The sequence below is a fragment of the Schistocerca serialis genome, chromosome 6 (assembly GCF_023864345.2).
Source record: "Schistocerca serialis cubense isolate TAMUIC-IGC-003099 chromosome 6, iqSchSeri2.2, whole genome shotgun sequence".
NCBI classification, from domain to species: domain Eukaryota; kingdom Metazoa; phylum Arthropoda; class Insecta; order Orthoptera; family Acrididae; genus Schistocerca; species Schistocerca serialis.
In genome coordinates this window covers 217,337,894-217,358,175 of record NC_064643.1, presented here as the reverse complement: position 1 = coordinate 217,358,175, position 20,282 = coordinate 217,337,894, and the positions used below count along the sequence as shown (strand labels likewise).

Genomic DNA, 20,282 nt, shown 5'->3' with positions numbered 1-20,282 from the left:
AAAACAGGAGCCCCGATTTTTTTATAACATGTTCGTTTAGTACGTAAAGAAATATGAATGTTTTAGTTGGACCACTTTTTTCGCTTTGTGATTGATGGCGCTGTAATAGTCACAAACATATGGCTCACAATTTTAGACGAACCGTTGGTAACAGGTAGGTTTTTTAAATTAAAATACAGAACGTAGGTACGTTTGAACATTTTATTTCGGTTGTTCCAATGTGATACATGTACCTTTGTGAACTTATCATTTCTGAGAACACCGAGCGAGGTGGCGCAGTGGTTAGCACACTGGACTCGCATTCGGGAGGACGACGGTTCAATCCCGTCTCCGGCCATCCTGATTTAGGTTTTCCGTGATTTCCCTAAATCGCTTCAGGCAAATGCCGGGATGGTTCCTTTGAAAGGGCACGGCCGATTTCCTTCCCCATCCTTCCTTTACCCGAGCTTGCGCTCCGTCTCTAATGACCTCGTTGTCGACGGGACGTTAAACACTAATCTCCTCCTCCTCTGAGAACGCATGCTGTTACAGCGTGATTATCTGTAAATACCACATTAATGCAATAAACGCTCAAAATGATATCCGTCAACCTCAATGCATTTGGCAATACGTGTAACGACATTCCTCTCAACAGCGAGTAGTTCGCCTTCAGTAATGTTCCCACATGCATTGACAATGCGCTGACGCATGTTGTCAGGCGTTGTCGTGGATCACGATAGCATATATCCTTCAACTTTCCCCACAGAAAGAAATCCGGGGACGTCAGATCCGGTGAACGTGCGCGCCATGGTATGGTGCTTCGACGACCAATCCACCTGTCATGAAATATGCTATTCAATACCGCTTCAACCGCACGCGAGCTATGTGTCGGACATCCATCATGTTGGAAGTACATCGCCATTCTGTCATGCAGTGAAACACCTTGTAGTAACATCGGTAGAACATTACGTAGGAATGGTGCAGCATACATTGCACAATTTAGATTGCCATCGATAAAACGGGGGCCAGTTATCCTTCCACCCATAACGCCATACCATACGTTAACCCGTCAAGGTCGCTGATGTTCCACTTGTTGCAGCCATCGTGGATTTTCCGTTGCCCAATAGTGCATATTATGCCGGTTTACGTAACCGCTGTTGGTGAAGAACGCTTCGTCGCTAAATAGAACGCGTGCAAAAAATTTGTCATCGCCCCGTAATTCCTCTTGTGCCCAGTGGCAGAACTGTACACGACGTTCAGAGTCGTCGCCATGCAATTCATGGTGCATAGAAATATGGTACGGGTGCAATCGATGTTGACGTAGCATTCTCAACACCGACGTTTTTGAAATTCCCGATTCTCGCGCAGTTTGTCTGCTACTGATGTGCGGATTAGCCGCGACAGCAGCTAAAACACCTACTTGGGCATCATCATTTGTTGCAGGTCGTGGTTGATGTTTCACATGTGGCTGAACACTTCCTGTTTTCTTAAATAACGTAACTATCCGGCGAACAGTCCGGACACTTGGATGATGTCGTCCAGGATATCGAGCAGCATACATAGCACAAGCCCGTTGGGCATTTTGAACATAATATCCATACATCAACGCGATATCGACCTTTTCCCCAATTGGTAAACGGTCCATTTTAACACAAGTAATGTTTATCACGAAGCAAATACCGTCCACACTGGCGGAATGTTACGTGATACCACGTACTTATACGTTTGTGACTATTACAGCGCCATCTGTCACAAAGCGAAAAAAGTGGTCCAACTAAAACATTCATATTTCTTTACGTCCTACACGAATATGTAATAAAAAATGGGGGTTCCCATTTTAAAAAACGCAGTTGTTATCCGTTTGACCTATGGCAGCGTCATCTAGCGGGCCAACCATAGCGCCATTGGTCTCCCCCCTTCAAGCTAGACAAGTTTCGTTCTTTGTAGTTTTTTTGTTTGACGCTTATTTCGTGAGATATTTGGCCTGGTCACGATCAATGGACCACCCTGTATATATTCCAGTCGTATTGACCAACTAGGATCACGTTGACAACTTCAGTTCCTCTTCTTCCTTTGTTGTTGTTTCCTATTTTTCCAGTATTTCCCTCATTTTCCCCCCATGAAGCCTCTTCCTTTCTTCTCTCCATGTTGTTCCCGATTTTGTATTTCTCCTGCTCTGAAAGCCTTCCAAATTTAGTTTTTTTATTTTTGAAACTGTTTCTTTCTGCTATTTGTGATTCTTTGATGGTTTTTTTTTTCTAGCTCACCTTTTTTTCGATATTACTCATATTATTTCAAACATATTACACTTGAAAGGTAATTTGATGAAAAGATACATGCATGTACATGAACGTTTATTGATTTTCCTTTGTTATTTCGCTGTTTACTAATTTTTATTATTAAAACAAATATTATCCGACTTTCTATAAAGGCAACTCAAAAACTCTATCAAGCGCTTTCAAACTTATTCTTATTTGTTTGACAACGAGCGAGAAAATGCTTCTCGTGATGGTGCTATTAAAATACACTGAAGCGCCAAAGAAACTGGTATAGGCATGCGTATTCCAATACAGAGAGATGTAAACAGGCAGAATACGGCGCTGCGGTCGGCAACCCTTACATAAGACAGTAAGTGCGTGGCGCAGTTGTTAGATCGGTTACTGCTGCTACAGTGGCAGGTTACCGATATTTAAGTGAGTTTGAATGTGGTGTTATAGTGGGCGCAGGAGCGATGGGACGCAGCGTCTCCGAAGTAGCGATGAAGTGGGGATTTTCCCGTACGATCATTTCACGAGAGTACCGTGAATATCAGGAATCCGGTGAAGCATCAAATCTCCGACACCGCTGCGGCCGGAAAAAGATTTTGCAAGAAAGAGACCAATGACGACTCAAGAGAATCGTTCAAAGTGACAGAAGTGCAACCCGTTCGCCGATTGCTGCAGATTTCAATACTGGGCCATCAACAAGTGTCAGCGTGCGAACCATTCAACGGAACATCATTGATATGGGCTTTCGGAGCCGAAAGCCCACTCGTGTACCCTCGATGACTGCACGACAGAAATCCTTACGCCTCGCCTGGACCCGTCAAAACCGACATTGGACTGTTGATGACTGGAAACATGTTGCTTGGTCGGACGAGTCTCGTTTCAAATAATATCGAACGGATGAACGTGTAAGGGTATGGAGACAACTACACGAATCAATGGACCCTGTATCTCGGTAGAGGACTACTGAAGCTGGTATAGGGTCTGTAACGATGTGAAGCGGGTCCAGTTGGAGTGATATGGGACCCCTGATACGTCTAAATACGACTTTGACAGCTGACACGTACGTAAGCATCCTGTCTGATTATGTGCATCCATTCATGTGCATTGTGAATTCCGACGGAGATCGGCCAATTCCAGCAAGACAATACGACACCCTACACGTCGAGAATTGCTACAGAGTGGCTGCAGGAATACTCTTCTGAGTTTAAACACTTCCTCTGCCCACCAAGCTCCCGAGACATGAACATTATTGAGCTTATCTGCCTTGCAACGTGCTTTTCAGAAGAGATGTCCACCTCTCGTACTCTTATGGATTTATGGACAGCCCTGCGGGATTCATGGTGTCAGTTCCCTCCAGCACTACTTCAGACATTAGTCGAGTCTATGCCTCGTCGTTTTGCGACACTTCTGCGTGCTCGCGGAGGTCCTACACGATATTGGGCAGGTGTACCAGTTTTCTTGTTTCTTCAGTGTACATTTTCTTGTAAATCGCTAATTTTCGGCACCGACATTTACGAAAATGTTGCGTTACGCATAATTTGCGTCCAGATTGATGGGAGAAAGAGAAATTTTTCAAAAGGTCAACAAATTTGAAGATTCCTTGCGCGTGCGGAAAAGCTGCATTAGTTGGAGGTAGTAGATACCGATACCGTTTTAATTTATGTTTTCCGTGTCTGTATCAAAATTGCAACTTCTAATGTCGAAAGCACATGCGACGAATAATCGCACATGACCCTCAAACTCTGGCATATCGTAACTCATTGTGTTGGTTGCTGAATTTCTTTACTCTTTTGGTGATGGATGTTTGAATTGGGCTTTCCAAGCCTGTACCTTGAAACCTGTGTTTGCAGATCGAAGAGTCCAGGTACAAAGCAGTTCTCGGTATCTTATCTGATTGCAACTACATGTGATTTGGGTCATTCCATGCCAAGTGGTCTAGAGGCTCCCACATGACCCTCATGGATTTTGATGAAATTTTGTATGAACATTCACACATGTTCTCAATGAACACTGGTAAAGCTTCAGTTTCAGAAATTCAATACTTTCGGAGATACAGTCACTTGTTTAAGACCATAGCACAGCTTTCTATAGTGCGTCCTTCAATTTTCGGCAACTTTGAGATGAGATATCTCTGTAAGTATTTGCATGAAAGAAACAAAACTTGGCCACCTTATACAACTTTCAGAGCTCTTTAAAGCAAAATATTAAGAAAATGATATCTGAGCAATTTTCATATAGATAATTTGAAGCAAAGTTGGGCAAAAAAATAGCTGTTTAAAAAAAATGCGAACTTTAGTTTTTTATATCTCCAAAAGTAATTGTGGGATGTACATGAAACTTTGCACACCATAACTCACCAACCCAAGGTCTTAGAATATAAAATGTCATTCTCCTATTGCTTTCCATTATTTCACAAATCTATGGTAAAGTTGACAATTTTTCAAAAAGTGCTAAAAATGGGTATATTTAGTCAAATTTTTCAAAAAAGTGTTTTCTCCAAACTCTTCTAAACTATGGTCATTAGAAAGAGCATATTCTAAACTATCTAGAAAAGTGGATTTGGTTTTGCAATGCAAGCATATAAGGCCCTAAAAAGTAGCATCATCAAAGAGGCGCACTGGAAGTTTGAACACATTTTTCTGGCACTCAAACTATACCCGAAATCTTTTATTTTGCCTTATACATGTTTATTAATGTCTGGGGTAAGTGAAATAAGAAGTCCTGATGAATAGCAAAAGAATAAAAATAGAAACAATGTTATTTCTTAATTGTCCCCTCCCTCCCTCCCTCCCTCCCTCTCTCTCTCTCTCTCTCTCTCTCTCTCTCTCTCTCTCTCTCTCTCTCTCTCTCTCTCACACACACACACGCACACACACACACACACACACACACACAAGTATTATTAAGAATGAATGTAAATCGTAAAATTTATTTGCATAATCATCTAATTATTAGTTGCCTGTTTAATGAACAACACCAGCTTACTGATGGAAAAGAAGTGTATAAATGAGTTGCTATGGTCCATGGTGGCTTAACCACTGCTAGTTTCATTTCACCTGAGAAAACCAGCATTCCCATTGCCATAGGGGCCATGCCCGATAGCTTAGCAACAACAGCCACGGGTCGGTTTCTTTACCACAGGATCCCAAGCCTGATAGTAAAATTATTTAAGTGCCCTGTGTAAAATTAGAAGGCACTCTTGGGTTCCTTAGATTGTTTCCTCTAACCTATTTCAATTTTTGATATGCTACATTAATTTTCTGATGAATATCAAGAGGAATGGTGTATTGCCGGCCAGACGAATTTACTGATGGAGCTGGAATAACTGAATAATGTGGTGTTCCGGAACCCAGCACTTATCACTTCTTGGTGGCCAATAAAATGAATTTGCTGGACCATGTGGGTGCATAAAGTTTATTAATGCATCCCTTTGCTCTGTGGAGGTCTCACAGATATCCCCAATCCACCACACGTTTTCATAGATGCATGCAACATATTGTCCTGGTTGGAAAGCAGACATTAATATGCCTCCTCCATTAATGTGACCCATTTTAGCTAGTAGAGATCAACAATCATTTGAAACTCTGCTGACCTGAATTGTTTCATCAATAGGTAAAAAGTGATGATTTTCTCTAGTGCCTGCTACAGTTTGTCCAAGTTCTTCTTATGACTCAATATTTTCTTCAATTTCATCTTTACTGACGAAAACCATTTTAATTCCATTAATGTTTTCAGAGCAGAAGTGAAACAGATCTAGGAGAGTCGGAATTTGTCCATTAAGTGGCCGTTGCAAGCTTGCTCTTGGTGCTAACCGCTTCGTTGTACCTCCAATCCCATCACAAGGTGATTTCCTGTGACTAGTAGCAAAAAAAATTCCATTCGGCTGTCATTCCAAAATCAGTCTTATGATAGCACAAATTGAGGAAATTCTTGAAATTTTTATATTGAGCACTGGAGCCATCACTGAAATAATGAATGTGGGATATCTGTGCAAACCGTGCTTTTCTATATTTGATGAGCTCCTTGATAAAAACGTGAACTGTAATAGTGTCATGCCGCAAACAATCACTGATAATGCAAAAACTTAAAGATTCTACTTTCTCATTTTGACAAAAGTAGATAACAAAAGGATGAATTGTTGCTTGACTGTTGTCCCAGTGGAAGCCTTGCACAGCATCCTGAATGATAAAAGAATAATTTTCTGCAAAATCCATTAGGACAACAAGGTCTTCGTCTTTCAGATGACATTTAAGGCCTTTAAGATGGAAGCTTTGATGCTTGGCAATGTAATGATGGCATGACAGACTCCATATTTTATTTTTTACATCTTCAATAAATTCATCCACTACCATTTGCTTCATGTCCAGTGTGGCTCGATCGGTATGTATCCATTGCTTAAACACAATAACTTCCTGTGGCTCATGACCTAGGAAATAGCTGGCAATTTCAGATGCTATAGCTTCGGGCCCAGGACACCTTTCACAGCGATGTAGCACGCACTGTTTCGAGTTCAAACTGCAAACTGCCTTGCTGAGAATCTCATAATTTTCACGTATACCAGCTCCATTAAGCATAAGCTTAACATTTTGGTGAATTGCACAGATGCAAACTGCATGCATTCCAGCTGATCCTACTGTTACACACCATTTGGGTCTAAGTTCACAAAACTTTGAGAACCCTATTTCTGGACCATTTATATTCTTGTAGATAACATACATTTCCCGTAAATTGCAAAGTAACAATCTTTTCTGCATGAATGTCTTTCTATCTAAAAGTCTAACTGAAATACTATCTTCTTTTCCAGGGTACACCCTACTATACTCATCATCTTCAAAAAAATTTCGCACTCTACTAGCAACATCTGCTGGTAATTTCATGCTTTGCCTATTTTCAGGAAGTGCCAGAATGCCCTTCTCTGCCTTAAGCTTCCGAGCATTCTTCACCATTCTTTCGGACGCGCCGAACTGAGCTGCTGTTTAACTGTCCAACTTACAGGTGCCAAGGTTAAAATTTGCCTCTGTTCTTTATGAATTGCATTCTGCATCTTGGCTTTCAGTTCAGTCAGCAAATGTGCATAGTCGGCACAGTTTCCACATTCCTTAATTTCACTAGCATCTTCTATTTGTCAGTTTACTCCCATTGCATTTACAATTCTGTTTTTAATCACATTTTGAGCCTTTTGAATTTTCTTCTTCACATATAGGGGCTTATCTCTGTAGCTTACTGTTCTCTTCAGGGGTGAAATATCGATAGACAATAAGCTACTATTTAATTCTTCTTTTGGTGTAAACTCATCAGAATGTGATGATGAGGCTGATAAAGCTTCGTCCAAGTGTTTATTTAAGGTAGTTCTGCAAGCCGAACAAATTTTGTGACCTGGCTTTATGTTATTAATAAGCTGCTGCTTCAACATAGAAGAAGCCTTATTAGCTGTTTCAGTATCAAGAGTGCGAATTCCTGCCTTAACATTATGATTCACCTTCCCAAAGTGATTGAAGCATTTTTTTTGTAACCTCTCATATTGTGTCAATAACAGGGCTTCATGGTGTAGGCAAACTTGAGAGGTATTGTCCAGCTTTGCTTCAGAACGTCGGACCAACAACTCTTTTTCCTCATCACTAAAATCCGCAAACCATTTTAAAGCAGCTTTTTTGTCAAAGAAAGTGAAATGACACTTTGTTCCACTATCTCCTTGCCCAATTGAGCAGGAAGGTATGCTGTTCCCTTCTGCATCCATCTCTAATCAGTAACTAAATTATGTATTTGGCCTCTAAGTGCAAATTATAATCTGCTTAAATTTCAGACAAATTGCTACTGAACGAAATTATACACAATGTATAATACCAATTGAAAAAAATCTAATAAGAGATATATGCTATAAAAGACACAATCAAAACCAATTTTTTGTAAATTAGATTACAAACTTTGATGGTCTTACGAATCACTTAACAAGCCACACTCAGTCGAGAGCACCCACTCACTATGGTGCAAACACACCACTGAAATACTGATTGTTCAAACAAGGCTCACAATAATGAAACAATCTGATTCTTAAAGTAATTGTTGCCATTATATTTTCTATAAACAGTGAATCTTGTGAATTTTCTCTGTGAAACTAGTGGTTACGTATTTACGAAGATAGTAGGCTACATTTAAGTGTGATTAAATATAAAATTAAAACTCTTAGATGTTTAACCAACCAATTTCACATGTTTCCCTAATAACTTTAAGACGAAAATTCACAGGTTACAACACCTAAGTATTAAAATCTCTGCAATATTTATTAGAAAATTTACTACAAATGGGAAGAGTTTCATGCAGATGAACACTTACAATAAAAGCAGAAGGGCTACTTCTCATAGTTTTCAAGTTTTTCTGACAGTCTCATTGCCTATTTACCAGATCTCTTTATTTCAATTATTCATGGCACTAATAACCATTTATTAGGCGTAATAAAAGGTTTCAGGTATAATTTGAGTGCCAGAAAAATGTGTTCAAACTTCCAGTGCGCCTCTTTGATGATGCTACTTTTTAGGGCCTTATATGCTTGCATTGCAAAACCAAATCCACTTTTCTAGATAGTTTAGAATATGCTCTTTCTAATGACCATAGTTTAGAAGAGTTTGGAGAAAACACTTTTTTGAAAAATTTGACTAAAAATACCAATTTTTAGCACTTTTTGAAAAATCGTCAACTTTACCATAGATTTGTGAAATAATGGAAAGCAATAGCAGAATGACATTTTACATTCTAAGACCTTGGGTTGGTGAGTTACGGTGTGCAAAGTTTCATGTACATCCCACAATTACTTTTGGAGCTATAAAAAACTAAAATTCGCATTTTTTTAAACAGCTATTTTTTTGCCCAACTTTGCTTCAAATTATCTGTATGAAAATTGCTCAGATATCCTTTTCTTAATATTTTACTTTAAAGAGCTCTAAAAGTTGTATAAGATGGCCAAGTTTTGTTTCTTTCATGCAAATACATACAGAGATATCTCATCTCAAAGTTGCTGAAAATTGAAGGACGCACTATAGAAAGCTGTGCTATGGTCCTAAACAAGTGACTGTATCTCCGAAAGTATTGAATTTCTGAAACTGAAACTTTACCAGAGTTCATTGAGAACATGTGTGAATGTTCATACAAAATTTCATCAAAATCTATGATGGTCATGTGGGAACATTTCTCGATATTAGACCACTTGGCACGGAATGGCCCATTTGGGAAATTCTGACAGGTATACATTTTCATGCAATCCCTATGCATTGGGTTGTTTACTTGTTGATTGTTATAAATATAATATTTATTGTGATGATAAAACTAACAAACGACTAAATGACATAAGAAGTTCAATAAAAGTTCGTGCAAATACATGTGTCTTTTCATCATATTACCTTTCAGATGTAATATATATGAAATAATACAAGTAGTGCTGAACAAAAAGGTAAATTAAAAAAATGAACGGGACTTGACACACCGATCTACCGATTACTGAGCTTGAATGCTAACCACATGATCGCTGGCAGCTCGATCTTTCAGACACCTCATGAAAAATGTCTCCAACCGATTTGAAACCGTCATAAACGTGAAGCGTGGTCGCACCCCATATTAATGTCCTCTAACAGGCGTCCGGATACTTTTGATCAGATAATGTACTTTCAACAGGCAGTGAGAAAAACCAAGGAGAAATTTGGAAAAAGACGACAAACGGTTCAGACAATAAGAGAATAGAAGCTTCGGAAAAGTGGTACAGGAGGGTGCTGCAGATTAAATGGGTACATGAGGCAGCTAATGCTGGCCACCCACTGGTTCAAATGGCTCTGAGCACTGTGGGACAACATCTGAGGTCATCAGTCCCCTAGAACTTAGAACTACTTAAACTTAACTAACCTAAGGACATCACACACACCCATGCCCGAGGCAGGATTCGAACCTGCGACCGTAGCAGTCCCGCGGTTCCGGACTGAAGCGCCTAGAACCGCACGGCCACCCCGGGCCATCCACTGGACTCTAAATCAAGCGGCTAAGAAAATACGTGATTACGAGTGGCCTAAGTCGTACGACTGTAGGTGATAGGCACCATCCACTACAAGCAACTTCACGAGATTGTCAGTTTTCGACTGGGGTCTTTAGGCAAGTAATCAAAACAAGATTATAAATCGCTCATTAAAAAAAAAAGTTGCTTGAGCCATTTGCAGCCAGAACTGCACATCTTACCACAACCGACACGTGAATCATCATCTATTCACAGTCTAAGAGGGATACTTTGATAACGCGAAGTAGTAAATTACCGGTATAGTAGGACCAAAAAAAAATCAAAGACAACAAAATATTGCCATCGTCGTAATGAGTACATCTTTAGGCAATATGATATCTGCAAGAGAAGTAACCATAATTTTGTAAGGCGGCAAAGTAAAAAACCAGAAGGAAAGTTACATGACTATCATTTCTTAATCAGACCACCTCTCCGTTAAAGAATCATCTTTCTGCACAAAATTAGAAGCCTACTTTAAATTATGCTTGGCAAAAGGCAGGTAATGACACTGACACACCAAAATCACCGTCTGAAATTGTAATTAGCGTTGCTTTTGACATTGGACTGCTTAAATGCAGAAGCGATGTTGAGTGTGAAAAGAAAATTTCAATCAGATGTGTATACTGTTCTTTTCCACTGCGCTTTGACCACCTGATTGAAATCTCGCACCTGCACTTTGAAGACTGAATAGATGTGCGACATTATCAGGTACAAGGGTAAAAAGTCTCCCTTTCAAATGTTGATTTGATGTCCATGTTGTGTAGCTTCAAATAATTGAACAAGTAGAACGAGTTGAGAATTAAGAGTGTTTCTTGTTAAGGAGATAATTATATTTATTTCGTTTTTTGAATTGTTTCCGTAGTCTGCAGTTGTTGTATTCTTCCCTGAGATATTCCTTTCGAGCTACATACGGCGCCGAGAGCAGTCAGCCTGCCCGGCTGTGATGTCATCACAAGTAGCAGCAGAGAGACCCCGCGCCGTGCGCAGCTCCAATGGAATACCGAAGACCGGAACGTAGTGCTGACAAGAACGTCAACGGGAAACTCAATTGTTTCCCGTGGGAGAACAAGACTAGTCAGTCCAGCTTGTTTCTATTTGTCTATGTTTGTTAAGGAATAACATGATGTTATTCTGTGTCTGAGGAATGGTGCTCTTCCTTTAGTAGAATAGCGGAATGCAAGGCAAAACAAAAAAGGATGTTGTTGAGAGTTAGTCGACGTTGGCTCCACCGAAGACGCAAGATAGTCGAAGACCCTTTAACAAGTCAGTGGAAAAATTTTGTTATTCATACAGCGTATTTCTTATAAGTGGAGGGCAGTAAGTCATGACATATGTATGCTTTTAGACTTGTCATATCGATATTTCGTTTGTTAACGTCACAGAGTTCCTCTTTCTGTGTTCATTCAAATGTTTCTCGCGATAGGACGCGCAGTTTTGCATACGAATGGCTCATACCACTGCTTTTGCGATGAGCGATTTATATTCTAAGCATATAATCGTACGGTCGTCAGCGTTCCAGGTCACGCACTCCACTTGTCAGTGGATGGTGTGGATGTTACTTTTTGTTTGGACACTGCATACCTAACGAGCTGTCTGATGCAAACTGGTAAAAGAAAGCGTTAGGTTTTGGATGAACTTAATACTACTTAAACCACATCATTGGGAGAATCCTGTCACCTGCACGAGGCTTTGGAGACCAGAAGTACTTTATTTATTACTGGATGCGTCTCGTAGAAAACCCTAACAATGCTCGCAACATGTTCAGGAATTATAAACATTACTTCTTCGTAATATTGTATGGCCTTGGTTGCAAATTGGTCACTATTGACAAGAGCGCGTTCGATAAGGAGAGCACACAGTCACATTGCGTAGATCAAATATTAGGAAGTACCGCATGTTCTTTTTGGGAATGAAGCGTGTCCTTTTAAAGCATTCCTAGTGACCCATTTCCTGCATCACAACTTGGACTATCAAAAACTTTATTTAACACACGACTTATGGCGGTGTGCCTATCGGTGGGTACGGGGGAGGGGGAATGGTAGATGGAGACCAAGGCTTGACTGTAGTCAGCAGGTTCAAAGAGATGAAAGTTGCGGAAGTTATGTAGAGATGATCAACTTTGCACAGGATAAACTAGTGAGGAGAATTGCATCAGATCAGTCTTCATACTGAAGTCCACAACAACATTTCATGGTGGTTTTATCTCACCCTTGGCCGAAATCTGACACTTGAGGTACACAGAGACAGCCAATTGAGTTTCCGGTGAATGAAAAAAACTGCGTCGCGAGAATTTAACTGGATAGTACAGCCGTAAATCCCTCACCTCCCCTACCCCCTCCCCCCCCCCCCCCAGAAAGCAAAGTTATTAAATAAATTCATTTTATGTATTATGGTTTCGCATGCACTACTAAAGTTGCTGGTATCGAAGCATCGGACCTGTCTCTTGCCACGCAGGCATAAAAGACACTAATTCTTTCACACAATTATGATATGTTTGTTCTGCAAAGAGAACTGCCTGAAGGCTGTGTAATGGCTTGTAGATTAATTTGCTACTTCCTGCAATCTCTTCTCTGTGTACGTGAATGTAAAGAAGGCTGTGAATGTGGCACAATGAGGCACGAACCTGTCTGCCAAAAGAATGTATTGTGCTTGTTGAATGTGGTCAACAAATACTGCCACCTCGGCTGGCTAGTGCGGGAAGATCTCGCGCTGGATGACGCGATAGACACGAGAGAACAAAAAGCAGCCAGCACTTTCACGAAACTCCACACAAGAGTACGGGGCAAGAAACACTTTACGATGACCACAAATATACTCATTTATCAATCATGTGTGCTGAATACACACTTGTTTGGAGCAGATACTTTGACATTATTTGCTAAACACGAACTTAACTCTTTAAAGTGCGCTGCTTACGAAATATTTTGGACATAATATGGAGGGACCATAAGGGAAAGAAGACGCTCTCAAGGAGCATCGCCTGCGGTGGTTAGGACACTTAAATCATATACGCCAGTCCCTTCTTCCCCACCTACTCAGAGAGACAGCAGTTACCAAGAAACCACTAGGAACACCTGCACTGCACTTTCACTGAGCTGACAAAAATCATGAGATAACTCCTTTTGTCCAGCGTAGTGTAGCACGGGTAGGAATGGACTCAACAATTCGTCGGAAGTTCCCTGCAGAAATATTGAGCCATGCTGTCTCTATATCCGTCAATTGCGAAAGTGTTGCGGTGCAAGATTTTGTGTACGAACTGACTCTCGATTGTTGTTGTTGTGGTCTTCAGTCCTGAGACTGGTTTGATGCAGCTCTCCATGCTACTCTATCCTGTGCAAGCTTTTTCATCTCCCAGTACCTACTGCAACCTACATCCTTCTGAATCTGCTTAGTGTATTCATCTCTTGGTCTCCCTCTACGATTTTTACCCTCCACGCTGCCCTCCAATACTAAATTGGTGATCCCTTGATGCCTCAGAACATGTCCTACCAACCGATCCCTTCTTCTGGTCAAGTTGTGCCACAAACTTCTCTTCTCCCCAATCCTATTCAATACTTCCTCATTAGTTATGTGATCTACCCATCTAATCTTCAGCATTCTTCTGTAGCACCACATTTCGAAAGCTTCTATTCTCTTCTTGTCCAAACTATTTATCGTCCATGTTTCACTTCCATACATGGCTACACTCCATACGAATACTTTCAGAAATGACTTCCTGACACTTAAATCAATACTGGATGTTAACAAATTTCTCTTCTTCAGAAACGCTTTCCTTGCCATTGCCAGCCTACATTTTATATCCTCTCTACTTCGACCATCATCAGTTATTTTGCTCCCCAAATAGCAAAACTCCTTTACTACTTTAAGTGTCTCATTTCCTAATCTAATTCCCTCAGCATCACCCTACTTAATTAGGCTACATTCCATTATCCTTGTTTTGCTTTTGTTGATGTTCATCTTATATCCTCCTTTCAAGACACTGTCCATTCCATTCAACTGCTCTTCCAAGTCCTTTGCTGTCTCTGACAGAATTACAATGTCATCGGCGAACCTCAAAGTTTTTATTTCTTCTCCATGAATTTTAATACCTACTCCGAATTTTTCTTTTGTTTCCTTTACTGCTTGCTCAATATACAGATTGAACAACATCGGGGAGAGGCTACAACCCTGTCTTACTCCCTTCCCAACCACTGCTTCCCTTTCATGTCCCTCGACTCTTATAACTGCCATCTGGTTTCTGTACAAATTGTAAATAGCCTTTCGCTCCCTGTATTTTACCCCTGCCACCTTTAGAATTTGAAAGAGAGTATTCCAGTCAACATTGTCAAAAGCTTTCTCTAAGTCTACAAATGCTAGAAACGTAGGTTTGACTTTCCTTCATCTTTCTTCTAAGATAAGTCGTAAGGTCAGTATTGCCTCACGTGTTCCAGTGTTTCTACGGAATCCAAACTGATCTTCCCCGAGGTTGGCTTCTACTAGTTTTTCCATTCGTCTGTAAAGAATTCGTGTTAGTATTTTGCAGCTGTGACTTATTAAGCTGATAGTTCGGTAATTTTCAGATCTGTCAACACCTGCTTTCTTTGGGATTGGAATTATTATATTCTTGTTGAAGTCTGAGGGTATTTCGTCTGTCTCATACATCTTCCTCACCAGATGGTAGAGTTTTGTCAGGACTGGCTCTCCCACGGCCGTCAGTAGTTCCAATGGAATATTGTCTACTCCGGGGGCTTTGTTATCACCATATTTTGCCGCACTGTTCTAACGGATACGTTCGTCGTACGTCCCACATTGATTTCAGTGGTTATTTCAAGTAGTGTTGCTTGTCTGTTATCACAGACAACTCTACGCAAATGCTGCTGCTCTCGATCGTTAAGAGATGTCTGTCGGTTGCGTTGTCTGTGGTGAGAGGTAATGACCAAAATTTGGTACTCTCAGCACACTCTTAGCACCTGGGATCTCGGAATATTGAATTCCCTAATATTTTCCAAAATGGAATGTCCCATGTTTGTAGCTGTAAGTACCATTCCGGGTTCAAAGTCTGTGAATTCCCGTCGTTCGGCCATAATTACTTCGGAAACCTTTTCACATGCATCACCTGAGTACAAATCACAGCTTCGCCAAATCACTGCCTTTTTTATACCGTGTGTACGCAATACTACCGCCATCTGCTGTTGTGTATATCGCTGTCCCATGATTTTTGTCAGCTCATTGTAATTTAATTTGAAATCCAACTACCAGCCTTGTCCGACTGCATCTGCCCTATTCACATGTTGTTTACTGTGTGATTACCTAGAGCAGCCTCGACAAATAAGACGGTTGTATTTTGGCACAGTGGAACTCGTCAGTTATCATTTGGTTTGAAAGTGAATGTCAAGCATTGTTGTGTATGCTTCACAAGAGTATCTGTAGACTGATATGACGGAGACAGTTTTATACAACTGCAGCCGGCGAGAGGTATATTTTTGTCGCCTTATCAGCTCTTCGCGGAATCGTGAAAATGGTGAGGGAGAGATGGTAATACGAAGCTGCGAGCGAGACAGCGCAAGCCTCGCTGCGATGTGTGCGCCACGTAGCGGTGTCTTCAGCCCAGCGGCGCCAGCTGTTGCCATCCTAGTCACGTATTCCTATAAATTATTATCGTCTTAAGTTTTGCTTTTCCCATCGCGTATAATTTTTTTTTTAACAAAGTTCGGGTCCAACTACTTGGCGAAACATTTTCGGCGATAAGTTTGCTAACAGGGTTAAATAACGAATAAATCACTATATATTTTAAGAAAAATCTCGACGAAATGTTTGGAAGCACTGAAGATGATCTGTTGTTTGTCGTCTAGTACTTACGTATGACAGCGGAGTTGTATGGTGGCTCGTTGGTCTAGGGGTATGATTCTCGCTTAGGGTGCGAGAGGTCCCGGGTTCAAATCCCGGACGAGCCCTACTATTTTAATTTATTATAAGAATTCCCAATAAACTAACTATTGTAAAATACTTATTAATTCATCTGTTTTTCAAATATTTGCCGAAATATATTGATGCATATAAATGAAATATTGCGTAATGTAGCATTAGAGATAAGACTACAGAGGCTTTACTGATCAGGTTTTTCAGAACAATTAAACGTTAGCCTAGTTTATTAGGAAACGCATATCTTTCGAACTCTGATATGAGAAGCAAAATGTGGGTAAAACCTGCATTAAAGATATTTTTCCCGTTGTCTATACTTCGTTTCCTTCTCTGGAAGGGCTAGCTCATTTCATTTTAACATGCTTACGTCTTTTACTAGTTGATGTCGCCAGACGCTAGCCGTACACGCGTCTTTGTTCCAGAATACATCTCTATTCAAACCGTAAAAGAGTGCAGTGAACGGCAGTGAAATACGTCAACAGTCCCACCTACGATAATGAGTTATGAATAATTTAGTATCCTTATTTTTACTTAACGAATTCTTACGCAGTGATGGACTCTCGTGCGGTATCTACAGTGGTATTGGCGTGACTTACTGTATCATGGTTAGGCTCACTGAGAATGACAACCAACTGGCTTATACCTTCCAATGCTCGTCACTGGGTATGAGCGTGGGAATTAACCTTATGGCTTAAATCTACGCCACAGCAACGTAATAGTGGGATGAGACGTCCGCAGTAACAGCACTCAGTTACGAATGTATCATGACTGTATTCTCCGTTCGCCTCTTTTCATCTTGGTTCTTTCGTATTAGCTCTTGCCATGAAGATTTGACAGGCAATGGCATCAAGCTTTGCCACTGAAAATGCTGCACTCGAACCTGTATAAGCGTAACTCCAAGAGACGAGGCATTTTTCTCACTTTTAGAAGTACACGGGTACAGAAGTCGATCCTCTCACATGGAGGTTTTCCTTAACATAGGCCTACCAGATTATCTCTCTTGGGAGGTTTGAGAAAAGAGCAGGTACAGAATAGGGAATACTCATGACATTTAGAAAGTTGTAATTATGTAAAAATGTACATGGTCCGCGACGGTATCCGGATGCCCAGACTCGGAAGAACTGTGTTCCCTGACCGATCGATTTAGTTACATTGCACGGAAAAAACTCCTGTAATATTACTGCCTTGTAGCATGAATGGATGAACCACGATCGATTAAAAATTTAATCGTTATTTACGAAAACCAACAAATCAAGGCACTGGAGCTAACGGACACCCTTAAAAGGCTCTCATTGATACTGCTGTTGATTCATCGTCAACTACACGGACGACGTACGAACAGTATAAACCTCCATTAAGTTCACGGCCAGAAAAACGAAAGACAGGATTCTGAAACTCAAAAACGCAATGACACTAGGAACATGCCAAATGAGGATGAAATAATTTGGGGAAGATAAGAAGAATAAGAAAACTGAAAGTAACTAATTGCAGTACGTACTTTTTAAAGGGTCTGCAATTTTTATTTAAAAGTATTGTGTGCAATAGTACACTTTCTTAAGGAAACGTTTCAGCTTCCATAGTTTTTTCTATTTGGTAGTCTGAAAGTGTTTTTCAAGTTCAAATATTTGTAAAAACTTGACAGCATCTGTCGAAATTAAAAAAAAAAAGAAAAAGAAAAGAAAAAGAGAGATGTGTGGACTGTGCGAGCACGCGATATTTGTTACTTGTTGTCTGAAGCATTAGCCTCATCAATAGAAACAATAACAGTACGACTTAGAAGGGCCGTTTGTCATTTTACTCATGCATGTGTCAATGTCACATTCTTCTGTGATCACTCCACAGAAGGCAGCGAAACAGGAGGGATAAGCAGCGTTCACTGCTTTGTACTGCGTTCATATTTCGTCGAATGGTTTTGAACGGACCCTTGTGGTTGCACCCTGTACACCAGGGCAAACACTGCAGTCGCATTGCACTCCGAAGGGGTGCTATCACTTTCAATGGGGTTTCTGGCACATGATGTCCATCGAGAAGGGATAAATAGTCTGACGGGTGTCAGCGATGTAAAGGTTGTCAAGAAAATTGCCCTGTTGCACATCCCACTGCGGAACGTCGTTTTCGACCGCGAAATGTGTGGGAATCAACGCCTCAAGGAAGAGGTGAATTCGATGACGCCCTTTATGTTACCCCTAAACTCTATTCGCCTCGACGAACAACTACTTTCGACATGTTGAATCATTCACAAAATAAAAGGAGTGCAAGTTTTAAGAGTTACACCGTGCACATATAACGCGTAACAACTTCACGCACCGCGAAAAGCATGTCAAAGCAAACGTGAAAAATTACCAGAAGCACGAAGGCAGTAGCAGTAAGACGTCTACAACATCGCTCCCAGCGGCCCAGATCTTCTCCGCAAGACGTCCGGCCCGTGATTTATGGCGAGAGAGGATGCACGTTCCGGCATCCTAAACAGGACTTCCCGCGAGCTCAGCGACATGCATCTCCACGTATGCGCACGGCGCATCCGTCCTTGACGGTCGCAGAGAAAGTGGAACCTGTGCATGACCGACCGCGCGCCAGGACGTGTTGATGCCAGCGGCGGTAATGTCCCTATATATAGCGCAGACCTCATCAGGTCCCAGTCATTAACGCCGACTGCCCGGCCGTGGGCCACGTGCTGACCTAAGCGTCCCGTGTTTTTTATGGCCCAAAATTACGAAACACAGCTTACTTTCGCAGTTTCGATGACAGACCCTGTTTCTCGGGAACGTGAAGTAACTGTGTCATTTGTGAGCGCTCTCATGAATATAACTACAAACAGCGGTCGGAAATTGCTGAATAGTTCCAAATGACAGTATTTTTCATCTCGTGAATGATGTGAACTACAAATTTTCACGACAGTTGTCCTAAAGTATACCAACGGCTTTTCGTAGAAGTCACGTCATTTTACACTGTGAACACGGTGTTGCAGGCACTTGAACCAGTTCTGTGCCCTCGTGTCGAAAGTATGAAGACGTCATACAGTCGGATCACTTTCAGAGCCTCCAATTCGGTAAAGTCGTTAAAAACCAGGTGTCACAACTGTTCTAAAACCGTTGTTCCACGAATTTTCTCGCTTTGTCGACCCTCGTCGTGTAATGGTGTTATGTAACAGACAATAGGAGTATATTAGAAACTTGGTTGGAGAGAATTCGGGAAGTGAGAAAATCTTCTGAGACTAACCGCGAAACCCCGTCATTTCACTTCCTACAATCTCTTTAAGTCAGACCACCCAACCCTTCTCCTCTGAAAGAAGGAAAGAACTCGGGGAAATGCAAGCCACATTACACGGAATTTTAATGCCAAACGTTATGGCAACCTGCGTGAAAGCTTGTTGGTTCTCCTCAGGAACGCAATATAGCGGCGATTCTGCGTGGCACGGATTCGGTACGTTCTTGTGAGGTTTCCGGTGGTTTATGGGCGCGAAGATGTTGCCCAATAGATCGTGCGAGTTTGGTTACGAAAACATTAACGCCAGTTCACTAAAAAGCTCCTCAAGCCACTGTAGCACGATTTTCGTCTTGTGTTAAGGACAGTTATGCTACTGGAGGATACCATTGCTGTCGTGGCAGACGTCAAGCGTGAAACGATACATGTGGTGTGCAATAACGTTCCCGTTGTCCACAGCTGTTATGATGATAGTGTGTTACTATCACAGGTCCCACGGAAGTCCACCTGAATGTTACCCGTAGCATAATGCTGTACCCACCGGCCTTCGTCCGTGGCGCGAAAAATGTTTCTTGTGGCCGTTCGCTTGAACTATGGCGCATCCGGACACGATCATCGAGCTGGTGTAAAACGAAACCTGATTCGTCAAGTCAGGTGAGAATTATCCACTGATCCACGGTCCATTTTCTGGATGGACAGTGCTTATTTCAGGTGCTTTAGTGTCATTGCATAAAATTACGAATTTCAATAAATCACGGGTTTGGTTATTTGCACATAACGTGGGAAATGAGATGTGCTGTGCTTTTTCTGAAAAATCAATGCGACTGCAGTTTTTGCTCTGGTGTACAGGGTGCAACCAGAAGCGTCCGTTCAAAACCATTCGACGAAATATGAAC

The 20,282-nt window shown here is 41.3% G+C and overlaps 1 protein-coding gene and 1 non-coding gene across 2 annotated transcripts in view; both read left to right on the top strand.

The window, feature by feature from the left end:
- Positions 1–20,282, top strand: part of LOC126484585 (uncharacterized) — a 358,487-nt gene that overhangs the window by 290,335 nt on the left and 47,870 nt on the right. The window lies entirely within an intron of this gene.
- Trnap-agg (transfer RNA proline (anticodon AGG)) lies at positions 16,143–16,214 on the top strand. Its single transcript has one exon. It is a non-coding gene; the product is annotated as a tRNA-Pro (tRNA).